This window comes from Amblyraja radiata, chromosome 8, assembly GCF_010909765.2.
Source record: "Amblyraja radiata isolate CabotCenter1 chromosome 8, sAmbRad1.1.pri, whole genome shotgun sequence".
Classification (NCBI taxonomy): domain Eukaryota; kingdom Metazoa; phylum Chordata; class Chondrichthyes; order Rajiformes; family Rajidae; genus Amblyraja; species Amblyraja radiata.
In genome coordinates, this window is record NC_045963.1 from 12151841 (window position 1) to 12166996 (window position 15156).

The window sequence follows — 15156 nt, forward strand, 5'->3', positions numbered from 1 at the left end:
TACTTTCCCTTATCTTGATAATATAACTATTGCAGGAAAAGACCAAGCTGAACATGACGAAAATGTACAACGGTTTTTAGAAGTTGTACATTCTAAAAATCTAACATTAAATGAGGCTAAGTCAATAACATCAGTGTCATCAATTAATATTCTTGGTTATTGGGTTGGAAATGATATAATCAAGCCTGATCCAGAAAGACTCCGCCCACTCCAAGAGATACCTGTTCCAACTACATTAAACTCTCTACGAAAGGTTCTTGGGATGTTTGCATATTATGCTAAATGGATACCAAATTTTTCTGACAAAATTCAACCTTTGATTAGAGCAAAATCTTTACCCCTTGACTCTACAGCAATTGGTGCCTTTACTTCTTTAAAGAAACAATTAGAATCTGCGACATGCCATCGATGAGGATCTCCCCTTTGTTGTTGAATGTGATGCCTCTGATTTAGCAGTATCAGCAACATTAAATCAAGGAGGATGACCAGTGGCTTTCATGTCTCGTACTCTCCAAGGTAGTGAGTTGTACTACCCACCCGTCGAAAAAGAAGCTACAGCAATTATTGAAGCAGTGAGAAAATGGAGTCATTTCCTTTGCTCGCCAGCACTTCACTTTGATAACAGATCAGCGTTCAGTAGCTTTTATGCTGCATAATCAGAAATGAACGGATTAAAAACAGTAAAATTCATGAATGGAGGATTGAATTATCTGCATATAGTTATTCAATTGAGTACCGCCCTGGTAAGGATAATGTTGCTTCAGATACATTAACTCGAGCATTTTCTGCCTTTGTTCATTCTTCTGCACTCACTGATCTTCACAATAGGCTGTGTCATCCATGTCATCCACTCTATGTTACACTATGTTCATTCCAAAAACTTACCTTTCTCTACTGAAGATGTGAAGATGACGTGTGCTTCATGTAGAATCTGTGCTGAATTAAAACCAAGGTTCTTCCGTCCTGAAGAAGGAAGATTGATCAAAGCTACTCAACCTATGGAACGTTTGAGTATTGACTTCAAAGGGCCTTTACCATCCTCCTCTCAAAATGTTTATATACTTTCAATAGTTGATGAATATTCAAAGTTTCTATTTGCCTTTCCTTGTCCAAATATGTTAGCTGCTACAGTTATCAAATGTTTAGATCAACTGTTTTCATTCTGTGGATTTCCAAGTTGCATACATTCTGATAGGGGCACCGCATTCATGTCAAAAGATTTAAAAGACTACCTTTCTAATAGAGGAATTGCAAGTAAAACAACACCATATCATCCTATTGGAAATGGTCAGGCTGAGAGGTATAACGGAATCATTTGGAAAGCAGTGACACTGGCTTTAAAGTCCAATGACATACCAGACCAGCAGTGGGAATGTGTTCTACCAGATGCATTACACTCCATCAGATCTCTACTGTCAACTGCTACCAATACTACTCCACATGAGTGGTTCTTTAACTTCAAATGGCGTTCTTCTAGTGGTACTTCTCTGCCATCATGATTGACTAGTCCTGGGCCTGTGTTGCTTCTTCGGTATGCCCGATCAAATAAGAATGAGCCCTTTGTTGATGAACTGACTGATGTCAACTCTTCTTATGCAACTATCAAGTATCAGGATGGACGTCAGTCACTGTCTCACTTCATGACCTTGCACCATGTCAGTCTTCTCCATCAGCTCCATTACTCCTTGATAATATTAATCGAGAACTTCCTTCAACACTCCCATCATCCCCTATGGAAACTTCTATAAGTAATTCTAAAATTGAAAATGTAAATAACAATATGAGTGAAGCTGATGACCACCAGCTATTGAAACACCATTATCTCCTGATGCTCCAGTGCTGCGACGGTCATCAAGTCATACTAAACCTCCTGACTGTCTCAACTTATAAATAGGAGGGGAGAATTAAGTGTACGCACCCGCGGAATCAGCAATAATTTCCAGGTGCTTTGAAGATGTGATTTACAGAAATTAGTTGCTTAAAGCTTAAATACAGTTTAAGTAAATTAGAAATTTTCATTTGCCTCACAACAGTGGTTAAAATGGCTTTTGGCACTTTGGCCTTTATCAGTCAGAGTATTGAGTATAGAAGTTGGGAGGTCATGTTGCAGTTGTATAAGATGTTGGTGAGACCGCATTTAGAATATTGTGTTCAGTTTTGGGCACCATGTTATAGCAAAGATATTGTCGAGCTTGAAACGGTTCAGAAAAGATTTACGAGGATGTTGCCAGGACTAGATGGTGTGAGCTATAGGGAGAGGTTGTCTCTATTCCATGGCTGGGTCTCTATTCCATGGAGCGCAGGAGGATGAGGGGAGATCTTATAGAAGTATACAAAATCATGAGAGGAATAGATCGAGTAGATGCATAGAGTCTTTTGCCCAGAGTAGGGTATTCGCAGACCAAAGGACATAGGTTCAAGGTAAAGGGGAAAAAAATTAATAGGAATCCAAGGGGTAACTTTTTCACACAAAGAGTGGTGGGTGTATGGAACAAGCTGCCAGAGGAGGTAGTTGAGGCTGAGACTATCCCATCGTTTAAGAAACAATTAGACAGGTACATGGATGGGACAGGTTTGGACTGGGGATATGGAGCAAGTGCAGGTAAGTGGGACTAGTGTTGCATTGCTGGCCGGTGTGGGCGAGTTGGGCCGAAGGGCCTATTTCCACACTGTATCACTCTATGACTTAACAGATTGCTGAATTATTCCTTTAATCTGCTGCTGGAGTTCTGTATGTTTTGGATTATCAATACACATTACATACTTGTTAACAGTTTTAGTAGTTTGACTGTTTCTTAAATTCTTGGTGGTAACTGAAAGGTTAGTGTAAAACTCAGTTGTTTCCAAACACCACTCCTGTCTTCAGTTGTCATGGAGTTAAGCATAGCCGGGAGAAAGCTGCCATTTGGCTCCTTTGGAAGTTCCTGCTGGGGGAAATTGTTATTTACCATAATTAAACATGTGTCTCCAAGAGGAAGTCACCAAGACTTTCAATGAAAAGGGATATAACATCCATTCCCCGTTGCAGAGACAAGCTAACAGCGCTCACAGATTTTTACGGTTTGTAGGCTTTGCCTCAGTGCAGGGTTGCCATTTGTTCTGCGCAGTTCTCCACTTGGCAACATAGCCTGTCCACTGACAAAATAAGTCGTGTCACTGACTCACTTCCCAAGCAGTAGCTGAGAAAACATATAAGAAAGCCAATCTGTTGCAAGAAATAAAAATAACCGTGTCATTGGCATCCTGAAACAATGACCACAGTCTGCCCTGCTCAAGGGGCATGTTGCAATACCCGACTGTCATGATAGATCAGGTGAGAAACGGAGGAAAAGAAACACACAATGGAAGAGGTGCTGATTGGGGTGTGTCCACCACCTCGCTTCGTCAAATCAATTACTACGTCCTTCGTCTTGCTGACATTGAGGGAGAGGTTGGTATCTTGACAACATGTTACTCAGCTCTCCGTCTCCTTCCTGTACTCTGCCTCATCATCAGAGCAGAAGTTGGCTACACAGTTGTGAGAGTACAGGAGTGTAGCAAGGAGTTGAACATGGAAACTTGTGGGGCACCGATGTCAAGAATTATTATGGAGGATGTTTTGTCACCTATCTTCGCTGATTGGGGTCTATGGGTCAGGAGGTCGAGGATCTAGTAGCAGAAGTGGGTGCTGACTCCAGGTACAGGAGTTTGAGGATGAGTTTGGTTGGGATTATGGCGTTGAGGACAATCAATAAATGGGAGTCTGACACAGGTTCCAATGATGAGCAAATGGCCAGGGAGATGGTGTCTGCCATGGACCTGTTGAAACAATAAACAAACTGTATAAAATCAAATGGGAGGCTGGCGTCTGAAAAAAAGGGTATCGACTCGAAATATCACCTATTCCTGTTCTCCAGAGATGCTGCGGGAACGGGGAAGGGGTAAGGGCGGTTGTGGGGGGGAGGGGTTGTGTGGGGGGAGGGCTCCAAACAGCGGCCACCGGCCGCGGCACCACACAGCACCTCCCGGCTCCACTCAGCGGCTTCCCCGACTCCAGCCAGCGGCTTCCCCGACTCCACGCAGCGGCTTCCCTGACTCCACTCTTGTGGACTCAATCAGCACAGCTTGTGGACTTAATCAGCATGGCTTTTGGACTTAATCAGTGTGGCTCACGGACTCAGCCCCGCATCCCAGCTGACCAGCCTTTGTGTCATCTTCCCTGCTCTTCTTCTCCACCACTTGAAAACTTTCCTTAAAATTCAGTTAATTTGACCAAGCCTTTCATCGCATTTTTGATACTTCCTCTTTGGCTCATCATCCACCGATCTCTGAGTGTTCCTCTGATAAAGACATTATCATGCATTCATGGGAATCAATGATATGATAAAATTTTAAAATGTAGTATTTCAATTTATTAATTGTCCTGGATCATTTCATGGACAGAGCAAATGAATAAATAAAAGACAAATAACCACAATGTGCAAATCACTCAAAGTTTTAAATATTTTTCACCACATCTTGCAAATTCTTAGCAAGCATAGTATACTTTCAGAGCATATCAGTATTCATCCACTTATGACGTTTGCTTTACACTTATCTAAAAGATGCAATATAAGCCGACATCACTGCCACTATTTTTACTTTGACAAGTTATGCACACAATTCAATTTCCATGATCACTTATGATCATTCTAGATTTTAAAAATATACTAGTTGATGTATGTGCTAAAAAAGGAGAAAGTATCAAGAAAAGGATTTCCATATGAAATGTTTAAACAAAAATATCTGATTAGAAAGTAACAATGGAAAAAATAAAAAAGATTACAAGTCTACGCCCTAACAAATTTACAAATTTAAAATGACAGACTAATTTCTGGTTATCCTGTGATCTTATTCTTTTTTTTTTAATACCTGTGAAATAATAAAGACAACTCTCATTCTAATTAGAATCCCAAATTAACTCTGAATTATAAAAATTGAAGAATTGCTGACAGTTAATCATCTTAGAAAAATATGTAACAAGTAATGGCATTTTAATTGTTCCTGTGAAAAAATCAATTTTAGCTTATTCATGATATGTTAGAGCCAATTATTCTGTTAAAAGTTCTTTTCCTGACCTAACATTAGGCAACTGAGATTTGTTGATGATAGATTGATTGAAAGCAGAGCCAGCCTTATCTGTATATCTAACCATAAAAGCAACAATTTAGTATATTTAATCAATTATACATTTCATTTTCCTTCATTTCGAATAAGTAAAATCTGTCTTGCTAAAAATTATTACTTTTTTTACAAGGATTCATGCTGAACTATATTAGATCAGTCATTTTGTGTCACTGGTGTTTAGAAGCAATGCTAATGTGATCAAACTTTACCATTTATCAGATTATTAAAGAGACAGGCTTTAAGATCCTAAATAATGGAAGTCTCCAGTCTAGTAATTGAAGATTCCATTCTAACTAGTGTGTTTATTGCTCTGAAGCAATTTACCAGCTGCTCCTGTGCATTGAATGGTAATCAACAGTGAAGAGAATTTGGGTAGATATTCTCATCTGAGCATCAAAGCTATCCATCCCCAATTTATGAACCATTGACTCAAATATCCTTTTATTTGATATTCAGTCCACCTCCCAGTATTTCATTCATTAACAGGACACTATCAGCTCAGGGACAGAAATCTGACCAGAAAACCTGAGGTTTAACAATTTAAACCCATTTAGTGACAGTTTAAGGGCCTGTCCCACGAGCATGCGACTCCATGCGGCAAGCGCGACCTAACGTGGTCGCTTGAGCTGTACGGCCTCGCGGGGCCGGTCCCACTTCGATCGCCGGAGCCATATGGAGTTGTGCGGAGCTGGTCCCGACCTCACGCGGGGCTCTGAAAAACTGACCGTGTTCAAAAATTCCGCGTGGCAACGGCCTGCCGGCCCGCAACGTCTCGATGCCGTACGCATGTCTTGACGCCGTACGTCACGCGCAAATTTCCCGCGGACTTCGCTCGAACTTCACGTCACTCACTCGACCTCCGCGCGGCCCCCGCTTCCAGTTTGGTCACGCTCGCCGCATGTAGGCGCATGCTGGTGGGACTGGCCCTGTACGGGGATCACTCGACCTCCGCGCGGCCCCCACTTCCTGTTTGGTCGCGCTTGCCGCATGCAGGTCGCATGCTCATGGGACAGGCCCTTTAAGAAACATTGAATCGTTGCTCCAAAAATATTCCCACACATGCTTACCACTAAACAATCGCAAGCCCTACAAAATGTTTCATTAGATTTGATTGCCATTACAAATTGAGCATTGTGCAACACAGTACTCTGTGGGCACTTACTTCATGTAAGTGCCCTTACTGTTAAGCAAGCCTGAAGCATTACCATTTGTTTGAAGATTACGTTGAGAAAATGAATATTCTATTAACACGTTGACCATCTTTTTATTGCATTTTGCAACCCTGTGTGTTTGGTCAGGTATCAAAACTTGACAATTATTTCCAGTTCTGATTTATCCTATCTGTATGACACTTAATTAATATCCTTTGTGATTGCTAATTGTATGCTAATAAATGATGCAACCGATTACATCAGCAGGAGTGCCTGATACTACCAGATCACTAAATCCCACAGCCACAGCATAATCAAGGGCATTAAGAATTTATGGAAACACAGTAAAGGATGAAGTCAGATGTAGAGCAGCCAGGAGGAATGGTGGAATAATTTAACGGGGGTAGCAAAGTCCAGGTACGAATAACCTATTCCTGTTACCACATTCTTTACTTCAGCTTCACACCATCTAAAGGAGAAAAGTTTCCAGACATTTGTATCTCCACTAAATATTAAATATAATCAACAGCAATGATAAATTCTAAAAGAGAAACTGAAAATTAAATATGTCAAGTTTTGAATGAATGAAAATAAAGACATATTGGCATTCATAAAGCCAATAGATTACCTGTAATTTGAAGTAATGAATTGATCAGAATTAATATAGCACTGAAATCATCCCAGGTGAACAGCTGGATGTTGAGCCAAAGGAGATATCTGACAGTTGACTTCATACTTTATCCAAAAGGAGGTGAAGATAAAGTGAATAGACAGAAGATATACAAAAAAACAGGACAGTGTTTCTTAGGAAAATAAACAAGATGGAGTTTTCCATAATATAAGGTGGATATAAATCACAAAGGGTGGAAATTAAATTGTAATCCAAATGGGATAAGTCAGAACTGGAAGCGATTGCCAAGGAGAGTGATGTTGTTGTGAATGTGAACTTTCAGGGAACGCTGATTAAATGTGGAAGGGAAGCAAAAAAAACAATTAAAAAATGGTCAGACCATCTATTTTCATTTTCTCAACTTAACCTTCAAACAGATAACAATATTACAGAGAGCTTGTTTATTGAAAACCAGAAAAGAACAACAGACCTAAAGTTAAGACCGATCTGCCATAGTCTAATAAACCGATACAACCTTTAGTATTTATTCTGCCAGCTCCCCATTATACTTTTTTTCCTCTCCCTACATTTTTTAATAGTATTTCCCCAAAATGCATGTGGTACTACAAAGGGAATCATGCAGTAATTATAACTATACCAGAATTTCTCAGAGGTTTGAGATATAATTGAAGTTTCCAAGCCCAGGAGCTCAGCTATATAGTTTGCACTGAAAGAAAATAATTTTGACATGTTTCATGCTGCTGTTTAAATCCTAAAACTTCTGCCTCAGCACTCCAACGCGTACATGAATTTAACCATCTGGCTATTGTTTCTGGCACGCAAGATTTTTTTGACAACATTGACCTGCTCTCATTTAAACACTGGATGCACATGGATTTAAACGAAGTAAAAAGATTTTAGGAAAGGTTTATGACGTGTTGCATTTGAGAGATTTGCTTAATTTTCTTTCCCTGAGTTTCCCTTGGGTCTACTATTGATAATATTCAGAGCTAATCCTGTCAAATACCATCTACTCAAGTTCTAATTTGATTTGTTAACTGGAACTCACACTTGCCCAGTATCCAGAAGATTTGTTTACCCAGACTGCAGGCTCCAGCTGTGGCACTTTTCCAAAATTACATAACTCTTGCTTTGTGTGCATTACTCAAGGAAACTAAAAATAATTTCCAAATAAACAAGAAATGTGTAATTAAGGCACAATTTTGAAGAATACAATCCATTTCTCATCCTGGGTCTAACGTGTATGTAAAGTGAATTCATATTGAGGATGCACAGTTATTTTTAAATTACAAATTAACTTTAAATCACATAACGGTATCCCAATACAAAATGCAGCAAAACTTGGTGACTAAAGTCCCTCGCTCAACCATGATGCTGATTTTACATTTTATCTTGAAGATCTTTTTATGCCAGATACTTCTCCGTTGAGAACAATAGAATTCAAGAACCAATTTGTTCTTTGCACCCATGTACTCTGAAGCTGTTGGGTACAGTGCAACATTTTGATCGTTACAGACGTGATTTGGATTTTTTTTCTTTGTGAATAATAAAAGAAACAAGAAAAGGAGAGTAAATAAAAATAGAGAAAAATAGACATATTGTCGGGATTATCTCTGAATATCATCAATTGCAGACATTGGAAAAAACCTTGGGAAAGAAATGCATTGTTTTGCAAAGAGATTAATATGATAATTGGGTATTTTCCAACTTTTCAGAGTACAGTGAGTGTTTTGACACAATGTGGAAAGTGCAAGAAGATGCATTACAAGACAATTCACCAAAACTTTCTCAACCATTGTGTTCAATTAAGCAGAAGTCAATGTGATCACTGAGAACACAAGCTGATACTTGGATTAACTTCGTTCTTCTTACCAAAAGAAGATTTCAGAAAGAAATGCAGTCTCTTCTATGAACTTCAATCTTCCTTAATTGAGCTGGCTCAGTACCAGGTATCAGAAGATAAATCTGAACCAAGCCCAGAATGTTTTCCTTTGGCCCAATGATATTGTACTGAAATGTAAATTTATTTTCTTTCATATACACTTGTGGTCTCAAAAATGACCATTTATTTCCTTCTGGAAACTTTATTCATTCTGCAGCACAAGCTGCTTCATCTGTAGTACAGAGGGGCATTCATCACACCCAAACCAGCACACATCAGGGCTGATTTTCAACTTCTCACCTGGCCTTAAAGCTGGCACTGCAGATCAAGCAACTTCTCTCATATTTAGCATATCCAGTGTAATGCCTAATTGACCCCCATCTTATCAGGCTAAAGGTAAAGATTGACCTGTTCTTGATGTCTTTTCTCAACAAATTATTGCTCACTTCATTTGTTCACATTACCTCAAGCAAGTTTGAAAACATGAAGTGTGTGGAAAGGAACTGCAGATAGAAACAAAAAGCTGGTGTAACTCAGCAGGACAGGCGGCATCTCTGGAGATAAGGAATGGGTGACATTTCGGGTCGAGACCCTTCTTCAGACTGGTTAGGGATAAAACGAGAGATATAGACGTGGAGAGATAAAGAACTATGAATGAAAGGTGCAAAAAAGTAACGATGATAAAAGAAACAGGCCATTGTTAGCTGTTTTTAAGGTGAAAATCAGAAGCTAGTGTGACTTGGGTGGGGAAGGGTTAGAGAGAGGGTATGCCGGGGCTACCTGGTGAGAGAAATCAATATTTCTACCACTGGGCTGTAAGCTGCCCAAGCAAAATATGAGATGCTGTTCCTCCGACTTGCGTTTAGCCTCACTGTGACAATGGAAGAGACCGAGGACAGAAAGGTCTGTGTAGGAATGGGAAAGAGAATTAAAGTGTCCAGCAACCGGGAGATCAGGTAGGTTCCGCAAAGGTGTTCCGTGAAACGATCACCCTGTCTGTGTTTGGTCTCGCCGATGTATAAGAGTCCACATCTTGAACAACAGATTCATTAGATGAGGTTGGAGGAGGTGCAAGTGAACCTCTGCCTAACCTGAAAGGACTGTCGGGGTCCCTGGACAGACGAGGGAGGAGGTATAGCGAGGAGTGAGGTATAGGAGGTGTTGCATCTTCTGCAGTTGTTGGGGAAGGTACCTGGGGAGGGGGTGGTTTGGGTGGGAAGGGATGAGTTAACCATGGAGCTGAGGAGGAAACGGTCTCTGCGGAAGGTGGAAAGGGGTGGAGATGGGAAAATGTGGCTAGTGGTGGGTTCCCATTGGAGGTGGCGGAAATATCGGGGGATTATGCGTTGTATGCGACGGCTGATGGGGTGGAAGGTAAGGACTAGGGGGACCCAAAGGTGTATGTGACCAAATAAATTTGAACTTGAACTTGAACTTGAACTTGACTCTGTTTCTGTTGCAACTAGAGGGAGTGGGAACAAGGGCGGAACTGCGGGGTACCAAGGAAACATGAGTGCGGGTCTCATCTATAGTGGGAGAGGGGAACCCCCATTCCCTAATGAGTGAGGAAATCTCAGATGTTCTAGTATGGAACACTTCATCTTGGGCACAGATGCGGCATAGACGAAGGAATTGGGAGTAGGGGATGGAGTCTTTGCAGGAAGCAGGGTGGGAAGAAGTGTAGTCGAGATAGTTGTGGGAGTCGGAGGGTTTGTAATAGACGTCAGTCAATAGTCCATTTCCTGTGATGGAGACTGAGATCAAGAAAGGGGCGGGAGGTATCGGAGACAGTCCAAGTCAATTTGGGTGCAGGATGAAAATTGGTGGTGAAGTTGATGAAGTCTATGAGTTCTGCATAGGGGCAGGAACTGCAGTTGCTGGTTTATAATGAAGATAGACTCAAAGTGCCTGAGTAACTCAGCGGGTCAGGCAGCATCCCTGCAGAAAAAGGATAAGTGACGTTTCGGGTTGGGTTCAGTCTGAAGAAGGATCCCGATTCGAAACGTCACCCATCCATTCTCTCCAGATATGCTGCCTGACCTGCTGAGTTACTCCAGCACTTTCTGTTTAAAAACTTGAAGGTTTGTTTCAGTCGGTACTAAAGAAATGATTCCCAGAAGAGTTAGTTTAATACACTGTATATCAGTTAATTCCTTGGCCGGAAGAGTAACTAATTGACTGTTTCGGAAGAAGCTTTTCAAAGGGTGGCACTTGTGGTAGGGTGGCACAATGTGGCACAGTAGAGTTGCTGCCTTACATTGCCAGAGGCCCAGGTTCTATTCTGACTACGGATGCTGTCTGTACGGAATTTGTATATTCTCCCTGTGACCGTGTGGGTTTTCTCCAGGTGCTGCTGTTTCCACCCTCGCGCCAAAGACGTGCAGGTTTGTAAGTTAATTGGCTTTGGTAAATTGTAAATTGTTCCTAGTGTGTAGGATAGTGCTAGTGCATCGGGTTTACTGGTCGGCGCAGACTCGGTGGGCCTAGGTCCTATTTCCGCACAGTACCTCGAAAGTCTAACGTAAAAGCTAAATAAAGAACCAATATGAAATACATTGTCCACTTCCTGCTTAGTCAAACTACAATTTAACTGCAATTGGTTAAAGTACAGAAATGTAGAATCTATCATTAAGATGACATCCTCAACTTGCGCAAGATACAGGCCATTTGGTCCTCCACCATTCAGTAAGATCTTGTCTCTAAGTCCTTGTCCTTTGCCTCCTTTAATATTTAAATATCTCTAACTCGCAATTTTCTTGGATAACTGAGGAGTCGTTTATAATTTTTGAACTTTCATGACTTCAATTACTTCTTCAGGAGATTACTAATGTATGCCTCAAACAGGAACCATGTCAAGAAAATCACATTCCATTTGTTATATACAAGAAATAAGCTCAATGTTCCAAACTGAATTTCCTCATTTTCTATTCTTTATGTCTATACTTTATGATCCTATGTTTATAATCATTGTCGCATAACTGCACCATGTGCTGCTCTTTAGCTGAACATACTGTAAATCTGCACTGAGCAAATATTACTTTAAAGTCTTTCACCTACACTCAATACAGCTATTAAATGTGGCTCAAAAGTAACCATGACTAAGTGATTTACTGAAACATCAGTCACCAAGTAACTTTTGGCAGGACAACCAGAATCAAACAGTGTGATTCAGTTAGTGGTTTCATTTTTCAGTAACTCATCAAGCTCAAATAATTCGCTCCTTGTGTAAATTAATGGCTGAAATTCCCAAAGCAACGAAGGTTGTTGGCACATGCAACATAAATGGTACGGCCCAGAGACAGCCCAAAACTTTGACTCCAGTGTTTTTGAACAATCTTCTCAGTGGGAAATGCTACTACAAGTTCAAATAATTAGCAAGCTCAATGAGGAACTAAAACGCTAGACATTGGATCTTACATAATTTAACATTTTTGCTTTATTCCCTGCTAAAAAGGAGAAAAGCTCAGTTCAATCTATTCAATGCCTCCAATATTATTTCAACTATCAGCAGGCTGTATAGATGGCGAGATAAGATGTAAATGGTGAAATAAAACTCTGGATGAAGAAGCATTTTCACTGCACATACTTGCAGCATCCAAATTCAAACTGGGGTATAGTATAGGTAAGAAGAAATGCATCTGAAAAGGATGTGAACTGTCCAGGCAGCACATTACAGAAATCTCCTGAGTGAACAAAAGGGTGGCACTCCAAATACTAAATATAATGCACAATGCACTGGTATCTGGCAATGACTGAAGAACTTAAAGAAAACTGCCAAGAGCAAAGAAAAAGTTTGCAACATGCTAATATATTTCCTGTTGGAACCACTCACTCCTGCCAAATCTAAATACAGTCTTACAACTGGCATCAACTACTTTCTCATAACTCAGGGGTTAACACTTCATAATGTAATGGAAACGCTTTGCCTTTTCCAGAAGTTAAGTGAGTGTAAAAATGGGCTTCTTTTGTCAAACGGAGGATAGCAAATTGAACGATACCAAACTGACAACCAATTACCATGCAATTGTACGTCTTATCCCATTTTTCAATTGAAAATAGAATGGTCCGTAATACAGGCTTCTGATTTGCAATCACTGGATTCGCTCAATTTTACTCTGGAAGTTTTAATAAGCAGAATGATTTAAAGTTTAAAGTTGGCTTAAAGGCTCAATCCGAACTGGGCTTTCTTTCTCAAGTCTCTGGTTTGTACAAAAGTATCAATGATATTTCATCAGTCTCTACAGATAATTTTGCTCTGTGTTACCTGTGTCGTGTGTAGACAAACTTCCCTCACTTGAATTCTATAGAAATCCTCTCCATATTGCAGCTCTGAACCAAGAAGACTTCACAGTATCAGTTTCAAATATCCCAGTACAAATTACTGGTGGATGGTGATACGAAAAAAGTAAAGTTAGAAACACGTACTGTCTATTTGCAACAAGATTGAACATAACCACCTTCCCTTTATATTTACTGAAATGACCATTGCCAGATCCCCCACCATGAACATCCTGAACTGAAATTCAACAGGACTATAACGGCAACAAGAGTCAGAAGCCATATAGTCTGTGAAGAGTAACTCACTTACCGAATACCTCAATAGCCTTCCCATTAACTACAAAGCACAAGCACGAGTGCAGTAGACTACTCTACGTTTGCCTGAACGAGTGCAGCTCATTCACTACTTAAAGAGCTCAATACATCCAGGACAAAGCAACCCACTTGATTGATTACCCATACATCTCCCTAAATTTTCATCCCCTCTCCAACATGCGCACATTGAAGTGGTGTGTACCATCCACAAAATGCACTGCTCATCTAGATTAGACTCACTTAGACTACTACAACTGCACTTCCCAAAACAGAATATATATCGCCAAGAAGGACAATGGCAGCAGTCACAGGGGATCATCAGCACCTGAAGGTTGTCCTCCGAATCACATAATGACTTGGAAATATATCACTGTTCTTTCTTTATTGCTTGGCCCAAATCTGGGAATTTACTATGATAGCATCATGGAAGTACCCACAACAAATGGAATGCAGTGGTTTAGGAGATACCCCACTACCTCAACAGGAGGTAGAGTTGGGTGATAATGCTGGCCATTCCAGTTGCACCCACATCCTGAAAATGATTGAATAACATAAACTTTAAAACAGTACTTGAAGATAAAGTGGACAAAGAGCAAAATAAAGCTTGTTGAGCAGAGGGCGTAAGTAAGGAAGTGTGCCTTGAGGGATCAGGAATTTTGGACACACTCCAGAACCTCTTAGAGTTTTCAGTACAGAGCACAATAAAGAACAATGTTCATTTGGTAATTAAGCAGGATATGAACCATCCTAAATTGAGTGACATTTTTTCTTCCCCTCATCTCCTGTTACTTCTGTTCTTGCACAACAGCCACAGCTCACAAGAACTGTTTGTATTTTAAGGGAATCTGCTGAAACAGTTTGCATACTTTTAGTCATGTACTTGGGATTGACTAGAGAATAAAAATAGTAGTTGTACTTTGGAAGCCTTCCGCTCCATAGCCCAATACTCATGGAAGGCTTATTAATTGAAGATAATTAGGGGCTAAGTGTCTGAAGTATGCAAAAGAGCCGAAAGGAGGCTGTAAAAGTAAACGCATTAATCAAGTAACATCAAATTAGTGTCAGTCATAAAGATTCAGCAGGAAATGTGTACTCAAGCATAGCAGTAGCTCAGGAGCTGGCACTGAAGCTTTGGAGGAATCCTACTTATTGCTGAAACCAAAGTCAAAAGTGTGTCTGATTGTAACAAAGGCAAAGGATATGATTTTGGCTCTAAAATGTTGTGCAACAGCTTATTCCATTCCTTCTCTCCAGAGATGCTGCCTGTCCCGCTGAGTTACTCCAGCATTTTGTGTCTATCTTTGGTTTAAACCAGCATCTGCAGTTCCTTCCTAAAGATTGCTCCAGCCCTTCTGTGGGCAATGCTTGTTCTGGGCCTCCCATATGACAGCCATGCAGTCAGACATGCCTCAGGATAAATCACTTCCGGAAGCATGTTTTCACCCAGCAACATCTCCTGTATATACACTGGTCAGGGATTGGCATTGTATTAGGATTTTTGTGAAGCACTACTTTCAAAATGATTTAGCTGCACCTCCTTATGAAGATTGTCTCAGGTGACCTTCCTAGTACATAATGAAATGTGATATGTTGCTGCTATCATGTGCTGTGGTCTAAAAGGGGGAAAAGGTCTCTGGAAATGTTGAAGCTTTTCCAGTGAGTGGTCCAATCTGTGGCTTCACAAGGGGACCTAAATTGTATATTATTCCACCAACTGGAGAAATGCACCTTCAATTCCTCCTATAGATGTGACC

At 40.5% G+C, this 15156-nt stretch overlaps 1 protein-coding gene across 2 annotated transcripts in view; it reads left to right on the top strand.

The window, feature by feature from the left end:
- Positions 1-15156, top strand: part of efemp1 (EGF containing fibulin extracellular matrix protein 1) — a 77214-nt gene that overhangs the window by 41013 nt on the left and 21045 nt on the right. The gene's annotated exons all lie outside the window — the stretch shown is intronic.